The following is a 26,575-nucleotide window of genomic DNA, read 5'->3' as shown; positions in this document are numbered from 1 at the left end:
TTTTAGAAATCACTTTATAAAAAAATGTTGGCCCAGAAATCCAATACATCCATACCTGTCTACTTTCCTTCAGTCTGTCCTTCATTTGATCACTTTAGGGGCCTGGAACACTGAGACCTGATAAGAATATAAAATTATGTTTGACTCATATTCCTATAGTAGAAATTATTTGATTCTAAAATATTTGAACAAAGTCACATTAGAACTAATTTTATCAAAATCACTGATCTTTGTGTCTAAATCATGAAGTTTATAAACTAGTAGGACTCAACCTCTGGATTAGGACCCCTTTGGGGGATAGGTGTCAAACGACTGGGGTCACCTAAGATGATAGGAAAGCACAACTATTTACATTACAACTCATAAAAGTAGCAAAATTATAGTTGTGACGTGTCAATGAAATAATTTTATAGTTGGAGATCACCACACCATGAGGAACTGTTATAAAGGGTCACAGCAATAGGAGGATTGAGAACCAATGCACTAAACAAACCCCTGAGTTGCCACTGTCTGCAAGGCATAGTCTGCAAGCAGATGCATGAGCTAAGAGACCTCTCTGCGTTAAACAATACCTAGAATACCTTGACCGTAGTGTGCAGCGGTTACTTTGTGTAACTTAGTAACGCTTATCTAAGAGCCGTGCTTATTCTTTTCATACATACTGCTCGCAACAAGCACCCATCCTTCCAAACAGAACTCACCCAGGAGGAATGAGGAGGTCCCGTAAGTTATCAGACGTTTCTCAAAACTGACATTTCTTGATTTCACACTGGACTTGAGTGCTAGCAACCAACGGAATTTTTTTTTTTTTTTTTTAATAAAATGACCCAAATACAGTCAATGGTGGTAATAAAGAATGGAGAATTCTGTAGTTTTAGCATTCTAACTCATTTTCATTGAAGTAAAAGCACAGAGTGTGAGGTAGGTAGCCCTGGGGCTGAATCCGATTTCTCCTAGTTTCACATTGTCTGATTTTGGGCAGGTGGCTAAGCTGCTGGAGCTTCGTTTCTCCATTTGCACAGCAAAGTTAATGCTGGTGTCTGGTGAAGTGGTAAATGTTTAACAATGAGTTGTCAGTGAGCAAGAAAACACACATTTATAGGGGTTTGCTGATTTCTACAGTATAATTCCCATTGTGGCTTTTTTTCAAGCTACCAATGAGATGTCCCTGAACACAGAGCTGTGAAGCAGTGAGTGACAGGAGCATAACACTTTTACCCATGAGATGCACCAAGCCTTACTCAGCCCAGGAGACAAGATAATAGTATAGGAAGCAGTGCATAATGATTACTGCATCTGTTCTCCATATGCATTGATGTGGCTTGCATCTAAAATGGCCCATTAAAAGCTCACCCATTGAAGGCTTTATTCTCACCACAGTAGTGTTAAGAGGGTTGACTAGATCATGAGGACTCGGATCTCATCAGTGGATTAACTGATTGATCAATTCATAGCCTGATGAGCTATTGAGAGGTGGTAGAAATTCTGGAGGTGGTGCCTAGAGGAAGCAGGTTATTCTGGGCAGCTCCTTGAAGAATGTATTTATTTTCCAGGTGTAACCCTTCCCCAGATTCCATGCATTCTCTATCCCATGTTGTTTTGCCCCAACATAGGCCAAGAAACAACAGAGCCAAGTGACCATGGGCTAAAACCTCTGATAGAGTGAGCCTCATTAACTATTTCCTCTTTGCAAAATGATTATTCCATTTTGTCATAGAGGTGTGAGGCTAGTACAGTTATTTAGGTTTACATAATTTGAGTTTTTTAAATGGAGGTATATATAATCCTGCTCAAGAAATTAATGCAAATTTATGTTGGCTCCCTGGAGCTTTGTAACTAGTTCCCACATACTGCTGCCTATCTCTATGTCTTGGATTTCCTAAATACTATACATTACAAATACCACAGAATGCAAGACTAAAATATGATCAAGTGTTTTTCTGATTCTTCTCCAGAATGACCTTGCCAGTCTGCCTTCTACCTTTCCCCTGCTAAGCTATCAGTGATAGACAGGTCAGGACAGGAGAGGTCAGGCGCTGTCATGCATGGACCATTTGAAACGGAAAATGTCATGCAACCTGGACCAAGGACTGGTAAAGCAAAGTGAAGAGCAAAGTAAAAGCAGAGTCAGACTTTAGAGCACAGTGTCATTCACTCAAATTCATGTGAAGCAATGTACTTCATTTTAAAAGGAGTATTTAGATAGAAAGATGTTCACCAGTTATAGCTCATTGGTTTCCTGTGGCTGGTGGGGCTGCACTGAGTGAGTGAGCCACTTTCAAGCTGTGTACCTATTATCTAATAAATGTGACATTAATCTAATTTTTTTTGAGGAAAAAATCCAACAGGGAACCCATATTTGGTGTCCATAAAGTATGGTGTTCTAATAATAAGCAATAGAATTTATTGACTGGCTGACCATTGACAGACACTCCTCCCACTACATCTTTTAAGACCTCTGAAGTAGAATCTTAAAGGTTCCTTGGAAAGTCTGTTGAATGGTGTTTTGCTGGGGCAAACACATGAAGGAACATTTAGCTGGAGTGGGCACAGAAGAAAGACTAAGGCAGACTCATGAAGGAACATTTCAGTGAAGCAGACACAGGAGAGAGGATGTTCTACTAAAGCAAGCCTGTGAAAGGACATGTAATGAAAGGTTCTTTGCTAACAATAACCATGCATTGGTCTGCCTTACATTTCGTAGTTGAGCTGCCAAAAGACTTCTGGTAGTGTGCTGCAGTTTCTTGCTGCTTCTGCAGATGTGGGCTGATTGGTATAGAGTGATGTTAGCTGAGACAGATCCATATGCTGAGGCAAGACCAGTGCAGGACATGTGATGTTTGGAAAGAGTATAAAAGGACTTGATGATGGACAGTGAAAGAGGCTGAACTTGACTTTCTGATAGAGTTAGCTATGCAATGCTTGTTAGTCTCATGTCTTCACTGATCTTCCATTTGATGAGAGAGGCACAGCTGAGAACTTCTCCTGATGTTTCCTCCAGGTCCCTCCTGCTGACTTGTGCCAATACTGAGGCCTGGCTGTCTCTGCTAGGTAATGTCACCAATGCTGACTTGTGTTTGCTCTCCTGACTCTACTGAACTGGACTGCTGGTGTATCTGTGAAGTGTTTGCAAGCTGCCGCTGCTAACCTGTAAACTGAACTGCCAATTTCCAGACACCACAGATGGGAGTTGCTCCAAAGAATCTTTCTAAACATGTCCACCACCACCCCATCCCCATATCCTTTCTTTTATACTACCTCTGGTGGGTAATGGCTTTAAGAACCATCATTAAAAATGGATTTTGAAAAATTAAAGTTACAGAACTCAGTAATCCATCCTTTCTCTCCCATGACTCCAGCCTTGTTCTCAGCCTACCTGTATTGACCAGAATGGAGGATCAGCTCCAGCCTTCCTCCCTGATGCAAGACCCATGTCCTGGAGTGTGGTCTGAGGGTTAGAGGGAAATAGCTCTCTGAGGCTGGTTTTAGGAGGAAAGGCAAAGGGACCAACACTGGGCAGCAGTAACCACGGCAACTCTTCAGAGGCCTACCACACATGTTAAAAAATGAGATGGCTGGTGCAGAGCAAGACTGAGAGACTTGCTCAGAACACAAACTCTGTATAACAGAGTTTTGTCTGTTTGACACTGGATCCATATGACTCTGAAGACTGCAACTTTATTACACCAAATAGCGAGTGCTTGTCCTTGGCATGGAAGCTGCCACCTTTTATCCTTTGTTTCCTCTTCTCTCTCTGAACCTTTAGCAAACATACTACTAAACTATAATCTCTATCAGAGATTATAATAACATCAAAACTGTCACCCAGCATCCGGTTTTCCTGTTTTTCTGAAACTGCTGCAACTAGAAGGAACTGGCTATGAATGACGTCCTCTCCCTGCTGAGGGTCCCTTCTGGTTGTTCCTTCATGCGGCCTCTCCTGCCCTACTGAGTACCCTCTGGCTGGAGCATTCAGTTCATTTAATAGCTCAAGTCCACTTCTTCCTTCCCCTGCTTCATTATGAAACAAACACTTCTTTCCACTATATTGACCCAAATATTTTTGTCAGTTTACTTGTGTCACTGAAAACCAAGTGTTTATTCAGGCCAACAACAGACAAAGGCTATGTTATGAAGCTGTGGCTGTAGCTAGATCACCTTTTGTTGGTGTGGATTTTTTTAAATGCCAGTGTGTTTCAAATATAATACATGATGGCATATCATTTCATTACCCTGACAAATAGTCTGATACCTTTAATCCTTACTGACCTCTGTTACTGTGTAATTTGGCATTGTCTTTATATAGTTGTAAGGGTATACCTTTACATTTTGTTTATTCAAAGATGTTTCTGTTATGTCTACCATGTACATTTTAGATTATTTTTATTGTTTTTTTTTTTAAATAATTCTGGGTTGTAAATATACACACATAAGTACAGGAAACCATGGAGTCCAGAAGAGGGTAACAAAATCCATTGAGCTGGAGTTACATGAGAGCTGCTCAACATGGGCACTGGGAACTAAACTTGGATCTTCTGCCAGTTCAGTACATACTCTTAACTATTGAGCCATCACTCCAGCCCTTTTCTTACTGTCTAATTGCTTTATAAATGAAAAAAGTGTGTATTGGTCCATCTAACAAACCTTATTTAACAACAATTTGGCTAGTCCTCTATGAATTACTTCCAGGTATGGTAAAAATATATTTATAATTATATTAAGTAACATATTAAATATAATAAATAATATATAGATACTATGATTATATACCTCTCCTGACTATTAGGATCATTTTCTTAACATGAATTCTCTCAAATAAGATCACTAAAATGAACATCTTGGTAGCTCCCTGTGGTATTCTATCAGTAATCCTGTTTCCACACCATCTTCACATTTGTGAAATAACATTCATGTTTTCATTGGCAAATATAGTGCCACCTCATGAATAAGTGAGCTTCAGATCCTCCCCTCATCAGTCACAAAGTCTGCTGCACTTGATCATGGTCCTTGAAAAAAATAAAAACAAAAACAAAAACAAAAACAAAACCATGCTATTGTTTAAGCTACTAAACCTATGACATAGTTAGGGCAACTATGGCTAATTATATAAGGAAGGTCCATCCATCCTAACATTTGTAATGCAAATAGATAACTGAATGACTAATAGATTGATTTATGATTTCTTGTGTTTCTGCATTTTTCACTTTCTTTACTTTTCATGACAGCCTTACAAATATGCCGATTATATAAAATAGTAAACGTCTACTAGGACATTTGGAGAACTCAAAGTGGCCCAAAAGTAATGGTGTATTATGAAGGAAGTCACTGGATACATGAGCAGACTCTAGAGGCTACATTGTGAAGGGCCTTCTATGCCAAGTTCATGGGCTTGGCCTTTAGCCTACTGAGGCTCCTGTTTAGAAAGTTTCAGAGGTGGGGGAGGAATGCAATATGACTCACATTCTAGAGATAACTCTGATAAGAATGTGGGGGCTGGAAGCAGGAATCCCAGCTAGGAGACTAGCAAACATGAGGGTCAAAGGAACACAGGAATTCAGAGCACAGGCAGGAAGAATGGCAAAGCTAAGGGAGGCCTGAGAGATTCAGAAAATGGGCAGAGAGAAGAAAAAAATGTCCACAGCCCTTCAGCTCATTCAACAATGTACTCCCTGTGAACAAAGCACACTGCAGAGCAGCAGGGGTAGATTTGCTCATGTGTAAGAAACTTGCTCTTGTTCACAGTCTATTAAGTAAGATGGATATTTTCAAGTTAACTACAGCCCTTCCCCACCACCCATCCCCCTGTGCTGTAGAAGAGATGAGGCTCAGAGCTCACTGAGGTCAAAGTGCTGCTAACTGGCAGACTAAGGCTTAGGCCCAGGGCTTCCATCCATCTGACAGGGCTTCCTCAGCTCTCTGGATTCATGGGCATAACAGGGGTTAACTAGTTACTGTTTGCCAATTTGTTTATAAGAACAGAGACTCCCATGGAGCAAGCCTACCATCTGTAACTCTGTGTATACAATCTGATAGCTTAATTGCTGTTATATGAATATATCAACATAACACTCATCTTATTTAAATACTTGTTCACAGTCTGTAATATAACAGTAAACAATAATTTCTCTTATAAGATACCACCATAGGCTGAGGACATAGCTCAGAGGTAGGTCCATTGTGTAGCACACACAAGGCCCTGCATTGCATCCCCAGCTCCATAGAAAGCAAAACCAACCAACACTATACCTAGCTTAATTAATTTTGAAAGTATGGAAACAAACAAACAGAAATCCAAAGTTTTCAGTATACATCTTGGTAAGGGTAAATGCTGGACTGTGTGTCCTGATTGGTGTCTGGTCAGACTGGTTCCTCAATTCTTTTTCTTGTTTTTAGACAGGGTCCTTGCCATGTAACCCAGGGCAGCTTTGGATTTGCAATGCTCCTGTTGAAGGGGAATTAGAGTCATGTCCCATGATGCCTGGCTGCTTCAACCATCACACCACACAACACCCACATTACCTCCTCTAGTCAAGATTTCTACAAAGAACTTAGAGAAGAGAGAATATCCTGCAGGAATTGGACAAAACCATCTCCACCTACGCCATCACATTAATCTTTACCAACGTGGCAGGGTGCTTGAGTTCTGGAGAAGCCTGCAGTATCATGTGTTAGAAGTCAGAGTTTCAGTTTGGGTTTGAGAACCTAATTCTGAATTAGCTGTATTCTTTGAGTGGCTCTTGTTTGCATGGGATCCTATGAGGTAGCAAATGAGAAGTCAAAGGAGGCACTAGTTCACAACAGAGACCATGTGTCTAACCATCTTTCTGCATTTCACTCTTATTTTTGATGGAGTATGGCAGCGATCATTTAAGATATTTCCCCATTTTTCTCTACAAACCCTCCTCAAATGCTTCAGTGGAAGGAGGAGAAGAAAAGGAGTCTTCAATAGAGATGCATTTTCCCTATCTGTCTGTCTGTCTATCTGTCTGTCTGTCTGTCTATCTATCTATCTATCTATCTATCTATCTATTCACTTTACATCCCATTACAGCCCCCTTCCCAGTCTTCTCCTCACACAGCCCCTCCCCTATCACCTTCCCTTCTGCTCTGAAAAGGGGGAGCACCCCCCATATTAACACATCCTGCAACATCAAGTCACTACAGGACTAGGCACATCCTCTCCCACTGAGACTAGACAAGTTAAGGAAAAAGGATCCACAGGCAAACAACAGAGTCAGAGAGAGTGCCTACCCAAAGGAGCTCCTTTGAATAGAGGTTGAACTCAAGCTTTAGTACATAATTTCTGACACTGAACATGAGAGTGTCACTAGTAGTAAGGCTCCATAAAGGGAAACAGGATGCCACTGAAGAAAGAGAGGTATTGTAAGGCTTCAGCTATGTAGCCACTGTAGAGTCACATGCTCAATATATTTTTAAAGCTATGTACTTAATGTATAGGATGAAGTTATGTAAATAAAAGGTGAGAAGCAAGATGATGTATTGTTAGATATGTTATAAAACTAGCCAGCTCCAAACTTCTGCATGTCTCTCTGAGGGTCATGATATTCTGAACTTTGAATGAATGCAGCTTTTTCTGGGAGGACTTGGTTACTCTTAGAGGACCAAGCTCAGTCTCTCCCTCTCTGAGCTTCAGACGATGCCCAAGTCTCTTCTAGAGATTCAAGTTTTCAGCTCCTATTGACTTCCAAGTCCAGCTCTAGTATACCACCACTTGATCAGTCTTGCAAATACAGCCTTTTTTCCATACACAATACTAATTCCCGTCTGATCTGAGAGACTTATCCTAGCTGAATCAGATGCACTGTCATATTTGATAGTACCTATGTTCTTGTGACTCAAGAGTCGAAGTTCAGAGTACCAGTCATGGGTTTCTGATGCTGTTTCTGTCTTCATTAATTTTCTTTCATTTGTCCTCAAATACACATCAACAGTGGCATCTTAATTCTGAACTCTTAAGTGCTCTGATTCAGCTAAGAACTTCTGCCGTCTGTGTTAGTAGATTTCAGAATCCTCAGAACCTTGCGATGGACTACTTCTGCCCCTGTGGGGATGAGAACCTATGTCCATGCCACTTGACCCCAAATGCAGGCTCCCGTTAACCTATGCACCTAAACTAAGTTGCAAAATCCTGTCTGGACTCCTGAGTAGGACTGCCGTTACTCATCCCTCCCTGCTGCTGCTAACTTTAAGTGTAAAACAAGAAAACACTGGGAAAAAGGTTTTTTAAAAAATGTCAAGAAAAAAATATTTTAAGACCAATTGATGCGATTTAGAACAACAATATATTAAAGAAGAAAAATTAACAGCATCTTGTTAATTTTAAAATATTAGATGAAACTGGGCATCTAAATCAATTTGTCACTAAAGAGAAAAGAGAAAATCCTTACCTTTATAAAACTTATCAACCAAAACAGTGCAGCAAACCTTTTACTAAAGAGGAATTTCCTTTAGTGCATATGTTACTTTAGCTGTATAGTTTAAAGCAACATATATGTGCCATTATTATTCAATTAAAACAGGCAATTTTATAATAGTTATTACTTTTGAAGTTAGAATATAATTGCATCATTTCCCTTCCTACCTTTCCTCTCTCTAATTCTTCTCATGTACAGCCTTCCTCAAATTCATGGCGTCTCCTAACTGTACACACATGCACACATACACAACCTGCTCAGGGCCGAGGCCTTGTGAACTTTCCTCCTTCCATCTTAGTGGGTCTGTTGATGTAGTCGTTGCTCTGGTCTTGTTTAGGCAGCCATGTTGATGAGATTTCATGGGTGTAGTTTCACTGAGATCTCTAGGAAATGAAATCTCATAGCAAAATTCCAGTTCCTCTGGTTTTTACAATTTTCTTACCTCTTTTTCTGCAGTGATCTTTGAGCCTTAGGTACATGAATTATGTTATGGGGGCATCAGGTGGAACTGGGCACAACATGATCGCTTGTTCTTCATATTTTGGTAAGTTGTGGTTTTCTGTAGTGGTCTCCATCTGTTGCAAAGAGAAGCTTCTTTGATGAGGAGTGAGGATTACACTTATCTGTGTATACAACAATAAATGTTTAGAATGTAGCTAAGGATTATGCCTGTTTAATGAACTGGTAGTTTCAGGTTCTTCCACAAAAGCCATGACTTCAATAACCTCTGGTAGTTGGCTTGGTATCCATCATCAGGCATGATTTCCCTCTTGGCGAGTGGGCTTTAAGTCCAATTAGACAGCTGTTGGCCATGGCCATGGCATGTGTGACAGCTGTTGTTGGTTGTCATCTTGACTATATCTGGATTAACTAAAACCCCCAAATGGAGGGGGATACCCGTGAGGGATTTTTGCTCAAAGTGAGAAGATCTACTTCTAGTCTGGATCTCTGAGGTAGGGAGACACACCTTTATTCTAGACTCTTTGAGCTGGAAACCACCACCTCTAATCTGGGCTATGCTTCTTCCAAAAGCCTGTATAAGGACATGGAAGAAGAAAGTGCTTGCTCTTTGTTTCTTTGCTCTCACCTCCCTAGTAAGTCCATTCATCCACTGGCATTAGAGCCTGCTTCTCTGGGATGTCAGTGTATATTGAAGACCTGGTGAGACATCCAACCTCACAGACTAAGCAATTAGTGGATTCTCAGATCTTCTGTTCATAGGCAGCTATTGTTGGATTATCTGGTACACAGCCTGTAAGTCATTCTAATAAATCCCCCTTCTATATATATAGAGAGAAATTCATTCTATAAATTTGTTACTCTGGAGAACCTTGACTAATACAGTATGTATGCTGTTACTGAACACTTAGTAAAACAAGTATCTTGAAAAAGATATTTTGCTGTGAGCAGTAAAATGGAGAAGCTCTACATTTCTGGTCAGGGTATTGCTGCTCGCCAGGGGCTGCTGACAGAAGACACGTGGATTAGAAGGGGAAAGTTCATGGTTCCCAGATGCTACTGTGTATATGTGAAAAACTCTGGAAGAATTTATAATCAAAATATTACTGGTAATATCAATAGGCCACAAAATCCTTAAATCTCTTATTTCAACAATAAATAATAGTTAACCATATGACTTAAAATAATAACAATACAAGGTATATTTTTGGAATTATTAGTTACTTAGGAATACATCCATACAAAGATTGATAAGGCTTCTAAAGGTTAAAAAAAATTCAGAACAATTTGAAAGACTGTCTAAATAAACAACAATTATATTGTTTTATTCTTAGAAAAGACAATATTATAAAAATGTCATAGCTCCATGTATCTGGCATAATCTCAACAAAATTTTGATACATTTTATGTTATAGTTTGTGGCAAACCTGATTTTTAAAGAAAAATATGAAGATGGTTTATTTTTATCAGATATCAATATTGTTTATTTTTTATCAGATATTAAATTTGTCAAGATGGTACGTCCAAGCAAATTCTCAGTATAGGTATCAGTGATGGAAATGCACTTGATTTATGATGGGGGTGAGGAAGTAAAAGACATCATTTTCAGTAAATTACTTATACCAGAAATTTTGATTTATTCTTTCCTGGTCCCACGTGTGAAATAAAGTCCAGGTAGATTAAAGACCACTGTGTTATCTTCACATGTCCTCACAGTTGTTCTGGGACAAAACTTTTTGTGAGAAGCATCATACATGTCTGTTCATCTCAGATAGGGAACTCAAGAGCGACCAACGTACAGCTACCATGTGTCTATCTTGGTGAACTATCAGTTTTACTGGGGTTGCTTACAGAAATGTGGGTGAGGGACTACGTACAGGAGCAGAAATGACTCAGAGATAGCTGGATCACCAAAGCCCATTACAGCATAGGTGACAGCTCACAAAAGCTGGGAACCTGGAGCACACTGCACAGCCTGCAGGCAGCCCAGTAAGCTGGAGCATCTCTTTTCCACATGCCTTAGTTGGTCTAAACCTCCCCTAGGCTTATTTTAGACAGCTGTTCTTGTCTCACAGTCTTCTTTGCAGCTCAAATTGAGTCTTCCCAGCTTAGCTCCTCTGAGATTTTCTTTGAACTTGGTTTCATTTCTGTCCGAGAGGGACTCTTAGCTTTTATTGTTTACTCTGGCAGGGAGGGGGCCTAGTGAATCTGATCAATTTCAGGGAGTTCCTGAAGCTATTTTGAGTTTTTTACCTTCCAGCTTAAGGAGCTTCCCTGAAGGTTGGAATATTTCAATCTCAGAGGAAATTGTTACAGAACCCAGTGTGATAGTTTTAGGGATGAAAACATTTGGGGCCCTTACAAAGAGGTTTGACTGAGCTCCCTTGCCTCTTGTACTATATAGAGATATAGCGGCCCTATCCACAAGAAACAGGTTCCCAACAAATACCAACACTGTTGCTTCTTTGATATGTATCCTTCAAAGATATAAACAATACATTTCTGTTATTTATAAGTTACCAGCTCTGAGGTAGTTTATTATAACAGTTAAAGAAAGCGAGACAAAGACTTAATAATACTAACTTTTTAGAATATCATATGAGGGAATTTCTTAGTATTTTTGGATAATATAAAGGAAAAAATGATAAAATAGGAAGTATGAAAAATATTCTATTGATTAAAATATAATGCAAAGAGTTAAAATATAAGACATAAAATAGAAGAACATAATTGTAATGTGTACAATTTTTAAAAGGACCAGTATGCAGAATATATAAAGAATGTTAAAAATGAATGAAAAAATAATACAACATGATAGAGAAAGGAAAGCTCAAAGATAAATGCTTCTCATAGAAAGTGATGTCTACAGGGCTAATGGACATGAAAAGTACTCAGTCCCTTAGTCACTTAGAGAATTTAAATCAGAATCAGATGCAACCATACTCTCAAAAGTTTGGCAAAAAATCAAAAAGCCCAGCAATATAAAATGTGGGCCATGCCATAATGATTTAGAAATTACATGGTAATTGATGGTAAGAATGTGAGGCAAGAAAATCATTGCTGTGATATTGCTGAATACAAATGGATATTCCATGGACCTTGGAGATAGACTTGTTTATATAGATTAAGAAAATGGACAAGAATATTGGGAACAACATTTTCAGTAATTACCAAAATCCAGAAATAAGTGAACAACGTGGTGTATGGAATATTTATGGTATCCATCTCCATAAAGCAAGGAAATAAATTATTCAATTCTATGCAACAATGTGATGAATTTTACAATGTTGAGAGGAAGTGCATCATAAACACAGTGAAGCATCATGCCATTTCAATAATTCAGCAACAGATAAAACTGATATGTGTTACTTAGGAATTCATCCACAGACAATAAGTGTACAAGGAAATTATTACCATAGAAGACACTGGTCACTTCTTGAGGCAGAGAGTGAAGGATAATAGGGAACTTCATTAGATAGCGTGCACATTAACTTAATAACCACAATGTCAGTCTGGACAGATACATTTTATGCAATTATCTGCATAACCCACTTTAAAATTTAAAGCATTTTTAAAATCTGCCAAAACTCCAGACATTTCTGAGACACAATGGATATATTGATGATGAAGGGGATAGGTCACGCTGAACAGACTTTGGACATTTATAATAAGAAATCAACTTTGGCTCTCGTTATTCATATGTCATTAGCTTTGGACTTCATCAGTACCAAACCTTAGGTGCCCATCAGCCAGCATCTTAGAACAGTATCAGATCATATCTCCTGTGGCCTATGTAAACCCCAATACAATGATAACACCTGCATTATAAATAAGAATAAATCCAAAACAAAATTATACCACCTCAGAAAATGTGAGGAAAACTTAAGAAAACAAAGTGGTTTAAATTCCATCATAGACAGTTGACATTTCAGGACCTACTTGAATTGTTCTTTACAATTTCAGCCTTCATTGGTGTCTTTCAAAGCTTGGTGAGTCTGTGTATATTTTGAAAGTATGTATTCAGGGGCGGAAGAAATGGCTCAGCAGTTAAAAGCACTGTTCTTGCAGGGAACCTGCCTTTGGTTCCTAGCACACACATGGTAGCCTGACACTATCTGTAGTTTCTGTCCAAAGAGAATCTGATGCCCTCATCAAGCCTTCAAGGACACCAGACATGCATATGTTCTACATATGTTTATGAAGGTAAAATACTCACAGTTAAAACAAATCTGAAAGTGTACTGGCTAGCAATTCATCGACTTGACATAAGCTTGGCAGAAGGGAACCTCAATGGAGAAAATATATCCACCAGATTGCTCTGTGGGCAAGCCTGTAATGCATTTGCTTGATTAATTATTGATGTGGGAGTGGGAGCGCCCAACCCATAGTGGGTGGTACCACACCTAGGAAGGTCCTGAACTTCATAATAAAGAAGGCTGAGCAAGCCACCTAGGAACTCGGTTAGCAGCATTCCTCCATGCCTTCGGCTTCAGTTCCTGCTTTCAGATTCCTGCCTGGAGTTCCTACCCTGATATCCTTCAGTGGTGGATTGTGCTGTGGAACTGTAAACTAAAACAAACCCTTCCTGCCCCAAGTTACTTTTGCTCATGGTCTTTTCTCACAGCAAGAGAAACCCTAAGACAGAAATTGGTACCAGGAGTAGAGTGTATAAGAAGCAGGATGACACCCTCTCCCAGTCCTCACAACCTGCAGCAGGTGGGCAAGCTGGCTTAGCCCCCTCACCTGGACAGTGTCATAGAGCTGGCCCTGATGGTGTGACTGTAGGAGAGCCAGTCCCACCTCTTGCCAGCTACCATGTCCCTTGCCTGGGCAAAGATTGGAAAGCTGGTCTTGGTGACATGGGCATAGGAGAGCTGGCAGTCTGAACAATACAGCCGTCACCCAGGCCCAGATCCAGGGCTTCGAGTGAGTCACCCCAACATTTATTCCATCTGTGAACTGTTGGACCACATGAAGAGAACACTCCCACAGTACCAAAGCTTCAGGATCTCCATGACAAGGGGTAACAAGATATCTGAGAGAAGCTCTCATAAGGATCCAGTACTGATAGTATAACAAAAGGCAAAGGCTTCCAAGCAGACCAATGACTCACTGCAATGAACACTTGTAAGTAAAGCTATCTGAGCAAAACGGTACACTGTGATATACCGCAGCTTCCAAAGTGAGCTGTTTGGTTTTTTTATGTTATTTCTTTCTCTTTGGGGGGAGAAGGATACAGAGGCAGAGGGCAAATATGCAAGGATGGGGAGAAGAGTGGGATTGGGAATATGAAATTCACAAAGAATCAAAAAGAGTTCTAAAAAAAGATTAAAGTGATACTAAATTGAATCTTAAAAAAAAAAGGCAGCAAGCTGAGCCATAAAAGCAGGCCAGTAAGCAGCACTTCTTCATGACCTCAACTTCAGATTCTGCCTCCTGGTTTCCCTCAGTGACGGGGAATAATCGAGAGTTATAACCGGAAGTAAACCCTTTCATCCCAAGTTGCTTTGGGTCATGGTGTATTATCACAGCAACAGAAACACTAAGTCAGTATGTAAGTTAACAATTAATAGTAGTTCAAAACATGATTGATTTGGTGGTTTGAATGAATAGAATAGTGCTATGTTTTTAAATCTATTAAGATACACATATATAATAATTCACATAGAATGTTTAAATACATGTTTTATCATACTCTGTATGTGTGTACATGTTGTGTGTGCATTTGTATGTGCATGCCTGTGGTGTTTAGAGGACAACTTGTATTGTGAGCCCTCTCCTTCCATCATATGGGTCCTAGGGATTGAACACAGGCTGTGATAACAAACTGTAGCTGGTTGTATAGGTAGTAGAGAAAGAAACAAGAAAAAAGCCTGCATTATCTGTTAGTCATATTGTGGGTTATGCCACTCCTAGACTGGTGGTCCAAGATGTGTATGAAGCAGGCTGAGCAAACCTTGGGAAGCCAGCCAGGAAGCAGCAGTCCTCCGTTGCCTCTCCAGACCTTACCTCCAGGTTGCTGCCTTGACTTCCTGATTTCCATTATAAGTCTTGAAATAGGAGTGGATAAAGAGAGGAATAGCTGGACAAACAGATGACATATTGTATCACAGACTCTGACTTACAAGGATTTGAACATGTTCTAAGATAGAAAAAAAATGAAAATCATTACACTAAAAGAAGTTAAAGAAAATTGTAATACTCACTCTGACATTAGTGTAGTTGTGAAAGACACACAATTTAGCTAATTCCAATAGGAATATGAATCAGCACTGTGATATGGCCCTTTAAAAGCTAATAGGATTTTAGGTTGCCTACCACAAGCTTAATCTTCATATCAAGTAAGTGTTGGTTTTGCACTTACTTGATGGACCTGTTAAAGATGGTAGGATCCTCCTCAATTTGGGGTATCTCATTAATAAAAGAATTAGAGGCTAAAATCAGGGGTGCTCTAGTAACCATCCTGCAAATAGTGCAGGCTGTTGTCACAGATTTTTTTTCATAACTGGAGATCTGTTGCTGAAGATACCACACACTTTAGTCAGAGTACACGGAGAAACAAAGTTGGTTCTGAGCAGGAAGATCCTTTTCTGCAGACTAGTTTTCACATACTGGCTGGGAAAGTCATCAGTCATCTCTCCACCTGGGAATCCTGTGAACTACCTAGCCACAGTGGTGAGATATGCCCACGGGTGCAACAGTGGCAGGAATGTTAAGGGGGAACCAACCATTTCCTGGTGGGACTTCAGGCTCACAGAAGGAAATACTTGCCTAATACTGCAGATCTGGTCGAGAACTCAACTGGAGAACTCGTGGGTCCCTGGGGTGAACCTACTCCAATTGTTCTGCTAAATGGACATAGTTTCAAACTGCCCTCTGAATTTGTGTCTCTATACCCGCAGATTAGAACAACTCTCAGATCTCATCTGAGAAGTTTCTTTATGCAGTGAGTGGCAGTTAACACAGAAACAACTGATCAAACGTAAAGAGAAAAAGGGTATTTGGCATGGTCAGCCACAAACATCTATATCACCTTGTCTTACCCATTATTTAGGCTCTGAGACTATCAGGTAAGAAAAGCTAGAAAGATTCTAGGAGCCAGTGGTCATGGAAGACAGGGCTGTATCTTCTGGACATGACTGGACTGTTGCAGAAGAGAACTCATAGCAGCTGTGTCTGCCTGCACAAAACCTGAATAATATCAAGCCAGTCGGTATTCTAGCATGGAAGGGCCAGGAGCTTGTGAGCACCTCAACTTCTTGAGGAACCTTCAGCAAGTGATGGATTTGGGGTGAGGGAAAAATCAGTTTTCTTTAAGAGTGTGGTGGCCGGTAGGTCCAGTGGGCAGTCCCACTCTCATGAGTATATATATGGGCAGGACAAAGACTCAGTGGGCTAAAGGAACTAGATAAAAGGACACTACATTGAAAGGTGGTAGATAAGTGGCAGGTAGATACAGGAGGCAGAGACATTAAGGTGAAGAGTCAGAGTATGAATATGATTGAAATAATATTTCATGAAATTCTCAATAAAATACATTATTTAAATAAAAAAACAGGCTACAAGTCTGATTTGGAGAACTGGGATGTTGCAAGTCCAGAACTAAGTTATCTTGGGTTATTTTGCCCTCATAAATATCTATTTAATATGACCCAACATCCCTTTGATTGTTAGACAAATCTTTTTGGAGGGATTAGGAGCATGTGATTGTGCAGTGCGTTTGTACATGACAAGAAAGGTACTTGAGTGCTGAGGTCATTAGGCAATCATCCCACAGGGCACTGGTGAAGGACTAGCAAAGAGAAAGATCCATGAGCAGAGCTCAGTCAAAGAGTGTGACTGAGCACCTAGTCATGTGGGCAACTGGAAGATGCGCAAGAAGGCTTCTAAGAAATAAGGTGGGCACTCATCTCAAGAGTTCCCCAACCAACACATGAAGAATCGAGGTGTTGATGAATCCCTGCCTCCCGTAGCTGACAGCTGACTTTGGAAGGCACACATACTTCTTTCCCAGCCCTCAAGGCATAGTTGTCTCCATTGATAGAGCAGACTGCAGGCAAGGGCATGAGTTGTGCACAGTTGGATGAACTGAGAGTCTCGAGGTAGAGTTTCTGCTAGTTTACCTCCATCTGTAATGTAATCCCATCAGACCATGTGCTTCCTTATTATCTCATGCTTGGTGTAGCTGGGATGTGTTCTTCAAGGATTTTGTGTCCTATTAGTCAATTTTCCATTACTGTGATAAAATACCTGAGAAAACAAGAGAAGGAGGATTTACTTGGATTTATATCTCAGACTGAGTCTGGCTGGCTCCATTCCTGTGTATCTGAAGCAAAGCTAAACTATCAAAGTTGGGAGCATGTGGTAGAGTAAACCTGCTTACCTTAGATAACCCAGAAGCACAGAGGCAGAGAGAAGGGACTAAGGATCCTTGAAAAGCACTCCTGTATTGACCTTCGTCTCTCTACTTAGTCTACATCATCTCACAAAAATGTCCCCCAACACACACACCCCCCACACACACATACACGTATGTATCTATGAATCTGTTGATCATGTCAAAGTCTTCATGATTTCACAAATTCTCCTAAGCCACACTTCTGAAAACCTTCAAACTCACAATGCTTTTGGAAGATCTCCCATGTACAAGTCAAAATATACATGGAAATTATCTATTCATTGCATATATTAAGAGAGGGGTGTCACATAGCTGCTCTTTCAGGTGAGACTGACTGCTTGTTTTCTTGAAAGAGAACAGATATGATCACTAGTAGGAGATCTGTATGGGATAGGATGGAGTAGAATTCCTTTATGGATATATGAGGGATGCTCATGGGACTATAAGGCCTTCAAGAAAGCCTTATGAGACTGTCTTCTCCCCAACATTCCAATTACATGACAGCTTTTTCAAAGACATCATTTTCTACAGTTGGGAACTGCTGGACATCAGTCTCTCTCCCTCAGCCTCCTGCTAAGGTTGCCTCAGATTCTAGTTTCTTTCTAAGATTGGTGGCTGGCTCCTGATCTTGCCTCATAGCCTCTTTAGAATGACCTTCTGAAATGCTCTTAAAGTGTGTGTTTGTCAGCGAGGGACTTGCAAGTAGCCTATTCAATTTAGGCATTTTAGATCATGATCTGTGCTTTATTTGGCATAATCATGGATTCTGTGAAAAACATGTTCTCCCCTCTTGAGATCCCAGGGTTAGCTTTACTTTAATAGGAATGGCCCAATATGCATCTAATCTCTACCAGAGGCACTGTGACTGATTTATTGATTTCACTTTATAACAACTTCTTGGGTTACCCTAGTTTCTCAGTATTTCATTTCCAGACTTAAAGGTTAGAGGAAATCCACTGATAAATAAAAGGGGTAATAAAAATCAGAGCACACACATACACGCACGCACATACATACACACACACACACACACACATACACAGAGAAGGGGGAAGGGAGAGAGAGACAGAGAGACAGAGACAGAAAGAGACAGAGAGAGACAGAGACACAGAGAAAGAAAAAGAAAGAGAAGAGAGACAGAGAGACAGAGAGACAGAGAGAAAGGAATACTTATGAAAAGCCAATCAAATCTCTCATAATAGTTGAACTAAAGAGTCCACTTCTTTCTCTGTTACATCTTACACAACAGTTCACAGTAGGTTTTGTTTGTTTGTTTTTGAGTAGGTCTTGGTCTGCTAACACAGTTTGACATGCTGCCAACAGCATGGTGCTCTTGGCACATGACACCATGACCCTTTGTGGGAGAGAGTTGTTTGGCAATTGCTCTAATTTAAAAGATTATCCATACTTTAGGACTCAGGGAAAAGCTTGGGAGCCTTTTCCTCAAAAACCACTCATAGCAGCAAGATAGTACCCAAGCTTTTGAGATCCTCACATATTCCTCAAGCCTTGGTTCAAAATTAGACAGAAATAATCAAACCCCCCCAAAGCGTGCTCTAAAACCTTTGCAATCCTGCCACTAACTCTGAAGGATCACAAAGAACCCAATCCTCATGTAGGGTATACATAAGGCTCAAAGGCCAGACGGTCCAGCCTGATCAAGCATCAGTAGGAGCAGGTGACAAGCAGACACTTGCACCCTTGTGATCTTGCGTCTGCCAGGATGAGCTGAGCACAGAACAAATGGCAGGTATGTTTCACAGGACCAGGGTGCTGAATTGCCACTGACTGGGGGACAGAGCAGAGAAGAGGAGGTGGCTGATCTGATAAGAGGATCGGGTTACTGGGCTGCCTCCCCCTTCCCCAGCGCCTTCCACTGAGCAGCTGCATGTGCTTGTTCTTTCTCGGTTAGAAAATGTTTCTCTGTCCAGGGCAGAGCTGCATGCCAGCACCCTTAAGCCAGCGGTCTTCCCCTGAACACACAGTGTTCTGTCATACTCTGCTTATGCCATGCTGTGCCCTCCATGGGGAACATGCCCCTCCCATCAAGGAGGCAGCTGATATGCAAGACTGGGGTCAAGTTATAGCTTCTTTGAACTGTCAACCAAATTCTGGGGTAGCTTTTGCTGCTCCCTCCTGTGTGGCCTGGCACCATGCCTGCCTGTCTTAGCAGGTTTTTTTTTTTTTTCCTACCAAGATGAAGGCCAGCTCCCTGCAGTTCTTGGGTACAATTGATTATAAACCTTTGTGGGAAGCCAAGGGCTTTGTGACACATAGTTCAGCTTAAAGGAGAACCAACTACTGCCACTTCCCCAAACTACCATAATTCATAATCCCTAACTGCATTTTATATACATATTCTTATACCCACAGAGAAGTATAGCTCTAACCTGTGATCAATGAAGTTTCTTTTTTTTGTGGCAAGTAGAAGCCATTATAGAAGGATACACCTCATCAAAATACAGGGAGTGGACTGTGAAGTGCCCAGCCCCAACTGATCCATCTGCAACATAACCCTTAACACCTAAGGCTCAGGGAGTAGGGCATGCGAGAGAACAACAACAAAAAAAAAAGAAAAGAAAAAAAGAAAAAAAGAAAGAAAGAAAGAGTCAGAGGACCTGGACATATGCTCTAAGAATGTCTCCTAAAGAGATGGCCTTGCCACTTGTCTGCCCTGTAGTGATGTGGGCAAGGGAGAGATAACCCCTGCCACACACACACACCTTGTCCCTCAAGACATGAGGCCTTAAGAGTAGGAGAGTTGTTCCAGTCTCTCTCATCCTGCAGAATTCAGGAGAGTGGACTCTGCGCCTGAGAGGTCTAAACACCTTGGGAATGATTTTTTTTTTTCAGTTTCCCAGAAAAATTAACTAGGTTCCTTGGGGGAATCTATGAACAATGGGCCATTAGTCAATGATGACCCTGAACTGGGGAGGATAGCTCCAGAGCTGAGATAGTTCCCGGGACACCTGACCTGAGGAGATAATGGGGCCAGAGTTGAATTTCAAGGTCCTACCAAATATAATGGAACTAATATAGTAACCAATCAAAACTGTACTGATGTTGCTGCTGCACTTCTAGCCAATTGTGTTAGAGGTTACCTACCCTTCTGGAAAATTCCCCTAGCCCTGCCAGCTCCTCTGGTGGTTGCCATTTTGATGAATGCAACCCCTGCATGTTAGTAGTTTCTGCAGAATAAACTTTCTTTGCCTTGGCACACTATTTGGGTCTGGTATCTTTCTTCAGCGATTCTCGGACCCTATCACTTCAGGTAGGCAGCACAATAAAGCTGGCTGTGCTGGAGTGGGTTTAAACGAGCCAGCTCTGAGGGCATTAGAGTGGGAGCTAGCTCTGCCCTTGCCCACTTGCAGCACTGGAAGGAGCACTGGAGAGCTCATCCTGGTGGTGTGGATATGGTAGAGTTGGCAAGCTGACCAGCTCAGCTACTACCCAGGCCCAGATCCTTGGTTTTGAGTTGTTCCACCCCAACATCTACCCCATCAATGTTGGAGAATTGCTGGAGCACATGAAGGGCCTGAACTACAGATTCAAAACTACAGGATCTCCATAACACAGGGCACCAACAAGATAACTGCAAGAAATCCCAGTGAGGATCTAGTATTGATAGTGTAGCAGAAGCCAGAGGCCTCAAACCAGACCAATGACTCATTGCAATGAACATTTGCAAGTGAAGAAGTGTGGACAAAGGGTGTTTTGTGGGATACACTACAGATTCCACAAGGAGATTTATTTATTTATATTTTTTGTTTTCTTTTGGTGTGGAGGTTGTAAGGGTGGAGAGTGGGTACAAAGGGGCAAGGAAATGAGTGGGGTTGGGGTGCATGATGTCAAATTCACAAAGAATCAATTAAAAGTTAAATATTAAAAAAAGAACGGCTTCTAGAAGTGTCAGAGAAGCTGCACCCATGAAACCTCAATAATACAGTTACCTAAGCCAGATATGAAAAATGACAACATCAGTTGACATTTCAATGTGGTTGGGAGAAGTTTCATGATGTCTAACTCCTAGATGAAGAACTATAGGCTCTTAATGGCTGTTGAGAGAGGGAGAACTAGTCTTCTTTATGAGTATGTTCCCTGATCGGATATTAAACCTCATTCAGCTAACTCCAAATACATACATACATACATACATACATACATACATACATACATACATGAGCCCGGTGGTGGTGGTGACGTACACCTTTAATCCTAGCACTTGGGAGGCAGAGGCAGACAGATTTCTGAGTTTGAGACCAGCTTGGTCTACAGAGTGAGTTCCAGGACTGCCAAGGGGACACAGAGAAACCCTGTCTCGAAAAAACAAAACAAACAAACAAACAAAAAACCCAAAAACCATACATACATGAGTCCATGAATTGACAAGTTAAATAGGGAACATGAAAGGAGTTGGAAGGAGAAGAAGAGGGGAGGAGGAGGAAGAGGAGGAGAAATGATGTAAATTTAGTAATCATAAAAAACTAACCTAAATTTAAAAGTAAGGGGCAGAGATGACAGAAGACACTCCGGAGAAGCAGCAAGACTCATGAAAACTTCTTTCCTAAAAATAAAGACTGGCTGGGCTGGAGAGATGGCTCAGCAGTTAAGAGTACTGACTGATCTTCCGAAGGTCCTGAGTTCAAATCCCAGCAACCACATGGTGGCTCACAACCATCTGTAATGAAATCTAATGCCCTCTCCTGGTATGTCTGAAGACCGCTACAGTGTACTTACATATAATAATAAATAAATATTAAAAAAGAAAAGACTGGCCAGAGTTCAGAAGCAGTATGAATACAGAGATGAAATTCATCTCAGAGGAAAAACCAGAAGAGGAGATAGCCAGTGATGAGCTGCGAGCAGGAGGAGCAGCTGGAGAAAGTGTAGGTGACATTTCTGACAGTGAATGCTCTGCACTGCAGGCCAATCTCTCAAAGCAACTCTGAGATAAGAGCCCTCAATGGCCCTATGGCAAGGATGAGTACTCTGAAAATGGGATTTATTCCAGGGCCCCATTAATCAAAAGCCTCTGTGTGGAATAACATTAGTCATGCCTCACAGTTGTTTTTCCTTTTCATTAACACTTGTGGCTTTGACTAAGAACTGCTGGACTCCTGCAGAAGTGGACCAGAAGGAGTTTGTCCAGTAACCCAGGTAGCGCTGGGCAGATGTAAAGGTTGTCCTATAACAGGGACTTCTGTCACACTCTCATTGCATCTGAAATGGGAGTCCTCTGGTAATTGACCAAGGACTAGAGGCAGAAGGAAATTCAGGATAGAACTCTAGAAGGATAATCAGTAAACAGCACAAGCTCCACCTTACAGCAGCCTCTTTAGCTGTCTTCTGAGACCGTTTCCATCTCTGTTAGAGGAACATGTTAGACTAATTTGTACATATATGTTACCCATGGGCCATATTATTGAAAAAAAAATCCTATCCTGGAAGTCCAGATGTGACCTGCAGGGGCCAAGCATTGTGCCCATGTTCAGCCTCAGATAACACCCTAGGGACAGGATTATCTCTAAGGAACATTGAGATCTGCAAAATCTGTTGACACGCACCACACTGAATTGCATACTTTTCCTTTGGGGTCTCAAACTCCAAAGACTAGACAAAGACACTAGAGACTAACACTGTCTCATTTAGGAAATGGCAAAATAGGGTTGTTCTACGGGAGGGAGCCCCATAGGAGAAGCTGTATTTCCAGAGTAAGGTGTGTCTGTTGGATTCAAGATACTCTAGGAGCATAAACCCAAATTCATAGTTAACCTTTCCAATGAAACCAGAAATCAAGCGGATTTTTGTTTGTTTGTTGTTGAATCCAAATTTTATGTGTATGTGTGTGTGTGTGTGTGTGTGCGTGTGTGTGTGTATTGAATGGATTAAATGATTTTCTATTCACAATGCTTTTAAATTATGATGTGTGTGTTGCTTTATAAGTAGCTTAAAGAACAGCTGTGGGATTACAGAAAAAGTAAAAATAAATAAGGAAGTTCTTATCTATTCCTTTTCTGTCCTAAAATTTTGCACCATTGAAATGTTAGTGTGGCACTAGTGGAAGCCCACCATTCGCATTTGATTTCATTCTTTGGACTGTATTTTGGTAATATTTTTACAAATGTGGAAGAACATGCACTCTTACAACATCATACAGTAGGTTTCACTGCATTGGGTTCTATCCAATCTCTCTGTAGCCTCTACCAGCCACAGATAGTTGACTGCCTTGATATCTTGACTGTTATATATCTTTGTCTCTCCACAATGTTATCTACAGATACTCCTTAACTTATGAAGCAACAAATCTATTACAAATTAAAAGCATTGTAAGTAGAAAAATGTATTTAGTACATCTAAGCTTCTAGATTTCCTAGCTTAGCATTGCTATTTCTCCCCCAATCCTGCACATGCACACAAATGTGTGTGTGTGTGTGTGTGTGTGTGTGTGTACGTATGTGGTGTCTATAGCTGTTTGTGTGTGTGACAGAGGTCAGAGGTCAACATTGTCTGCCTCAGTGATTCTCTGTCTTAACTTCTGAAACAGAGTCTCTTGTTAAACTACAGCTTATCATTTAGGTGGCTAAATTCTAGGGATCCTCCTGTCTCTTCCTTCCTAATGCTGGGATTACAAATGTGTCTAGCTTTTACCATGAGCTCCAGGAATTGAGAATCATTTCCTCATGCTTACACATCATGGACTTTACTAAGAGAGCCCTCTCCCCAGCGCTGAGAATGGATTGTTTGCCTTCAGGAGCACACAACTGCCTGAGATCTGAGCTTGCGGCCACTCCCAAGTATAGACGTGTTGAACTCTATACTACTAGTGTAGGAAAAGATCAGAATTAGGAATATTCTAAACAACTCTATCGAATGCCCTTCACTTCGTACTGCCACAGAATTGAGAAAATTAGTTATACTTTGAACTACATAGCATATGGTCTTTTCAGACTAGCTTTTTTCATTCAGTAATATGCATGTGCATCTCCTAGTTTTAACCACTAATCACTCATTGAAATTTCAACAGTTTTGTCCAAGATTGCAGCATTCCATCCTGCAGAGGCACCCTTTACTCAGAAAGGTTAACAACTCAAAATAGCTTCAGGAAGTCCCTGAAACTGACCAGATTCTCTAGGCCTCTCCTTCTTAGAGTGAACGAGCGAAGCTTCTGAAAGTCACTTACAGACAAACTAAGCTGCAGAAAAGAATTCTGAAACCAGAACTGCTGCCTAGAATAATCAGGGACCAGCTAGGCTGCCGTCTCAAAGAAGCTGAAGATGCCATTCTCCAGCCTTCTTACTTGCTGGCAGGCTGTGCAGTGTGCTCTAGGTTCCCAGCATTTACAAGCTGTCTTGTTGCGGGAAATACTAAAAATGAACCGGCATTTTCCTGCACATGTGCTGGAAACTCTCTGCCCTACTGGCTCTGTCTCTACATGCTAATTCTCTGGCGGGGCCAGAGCTCCCAAGCTCCTCTCGCTGCCACACATTTGACTGTCCACCCCATGGTCAGCCATCACACCACCCATCAACCCAGTTGAATAAAAACTCTAGAAGTTTATAATTATCCAAACCAAACAATATCAATAAATTCTCAATTTACAAGATGCCAATTCAATAATTTCAGAACCAATTGACAATGATAAGAGCTTTATCCCAATCATTCTAACTTTATGATATCATAAATACCTGTGGCTGGTTAAAGCCATGCTGGTTCACATCCGCCTCCATTTTTGCCTTCCTCCTTCTCCTCATGAGAAGCTCTCTGTCTCTGGAGCATTCTGCTCTGCCTCCCTTCTCCCTTCCAATCTCAGGTCTCCTGTGACACTGTCTCAAGATGGTGTAGTGGGTTTTGTTGACACAGATGTCTAAGTCATTTCCACTTCTATAAGTAACCCCTCATTCATACCCCTGTAAGAAACCCCCAACAAAACTCATTAGTCATCAAATTGGACTTTGTTGTTATCTGTACCTTGGTCTATCATGGTTTCCCTATGTGAGGTGAGTAGATGTGTGTTGTCGGCTGCCTTACCCGTCCAGTTAGAAGTAAGGAGGCAAACACTGAGCCCTTCTCCAAGCAGATTTTATTCAGGAACCTTCATTTTTACTTCTTCTTACTAATCTCAATAATCTCAATAATCTCTATAATCTTTCTCTCAGCCTCCCGAGTAGCTGGGACTACAGACGTGCGCCACCACCGCCCGGCTCATAATAATCCTCTCTCTAACTCCCAGCCTTCGCAGGTTAAATACTTTCCCTGGTCCCAATCAGCATCAGCTACATAGCAAAGCATAATAGGCTGCGGGAAATTCATACCAGCTTGCATCACAAACTAGAGGCACACAGCTTCTCCAACTAAAGGCTTGATTATCAAGCTCTCTGCTCTGGCCGGAGACCAGGTGTTCAATATAGGGTGGCAGCTGCGGCTCCCCACAGTGTGTGTGGTATCTCCTCAGGAAAAGTTTTGTCACAACTTTTATACAGTCCACAAACCCAACAAGACAGGCCTTTAACCTACACAGTTCTCTGAATTGCATGAGAACATACCTTTATCTTGTAAGAAAATGGGCACTGGGAGCAAGGAAGGGATGTAGTGAGTCAAAGGTAGAGATATAGTTGAGTGGCAGATCGCCACCAAGGGGATGAGTTTTGCTGCCCCTTTTGATGAGCTCCTCCACCTCAGCATACTTACCTTTCTGCTTTGACCAACTGTGGAAATACCATACCTCAGGAACCTGTTGGTTCTTCTCTCTCCAGCTCGTTTCCGTGCTTGCTTCAGAAAGAAAAGTCAGCGAAAGGCCGGAGTCCTAGCTGTGCCCGTGCTTGCCAGGGGCAGCAGGCACATCCTAGTAAGATGAAGCAGCCCTGGACGCTGGCCGGAGAGCCCAGTGAGGGAGGGATAGTATTTCTCGGTGGTGGGGCTTTTGGTTTATTTTTATATTGTTGATATAAGACTCCATGTTTGCATTTAAAGTCCATGGAAGCAGTTTAGGAATTGGGTCGTATCAGATGGACCTCGGCTTAAATGGTGGCATTGTTTCTGCTGACTAGTGATCCTGTCTAAGTTCACAACTTCTTGGCCTCCACTTCTCATCTAAAAGAAGTGTATATAAATTCCTTCTCTTAATTTTCTTCTTTTTGGTGGAGGGGAAGAAAAATCACATTTATTAGTTAAGACTACTACAGGCTGGACACGACACACTTGCTAAAACGTGAACTATCTTTTAAAACTTCAAAGGTAATTTTTTCCAAGCCCCACAATCATTTCCATAATTATTTACAAAATA

At 41.1% G+C, this 26,575-nt stretch overlaps 1 long non-coding RNA gene across 3 annotated transcripts; it reads right to left on the bottom strand.

The window, feature by feature from the left end:
* On the bottom strand, window positions 1-26,154 carry LOC116082469. 3 transcript variants are annotated; one of them, XR_004115324.1, is made up of 5 exons: window positions 26,015-26,154; window positions 24,978-25,199; window positions 14,904-17,144; window positions 8,878-9,010; window positions 1-117 (listed from the first exon to the last, which is right to left on the bottom strand). It is a non-coding gene; the product is annotated as an uncharacterized LOC116082469 (long non-coding RNA). The 3 variants fall into 3 exon arrangements; XR_004115323.1 differs by lacking the exons at window positions 1-117; window positions 8,878-9,010 and having other exon boundaries at window positions 11,548-15,036; window positions 17,018-17,144; window positions 26,015-26,148; XR_004115322.1 differs by lacking the exons at window positions 1-117; window positions 8,878-9,010 and having other exon boundaries at window positions 11,548-17,144; window positions 26,015-26,145.
* Window positions 26,155-26,575: the final 421 nt, after the last annotated feature.

This window comes from Mastomys coucha, unplaced genomic scaffold (genome assembly GCF_008632895.1).
Source record: "Mastomys coucha isolate ucsf_1 unplaced genomic scaffold, UCSF_Mcou_1 pScaffold7, whole genome shotgun sequence".
In the NCBI taxonomy this organism is placed as follows: Eukaryota; Metazoa; Chordata; class Mammalia; order Rodentia; family Muridae; genus Mastomys; species Mastomys coucha.
This window is presented reverse-complemented; position numbering and strand designations above follow the sequence as displayed.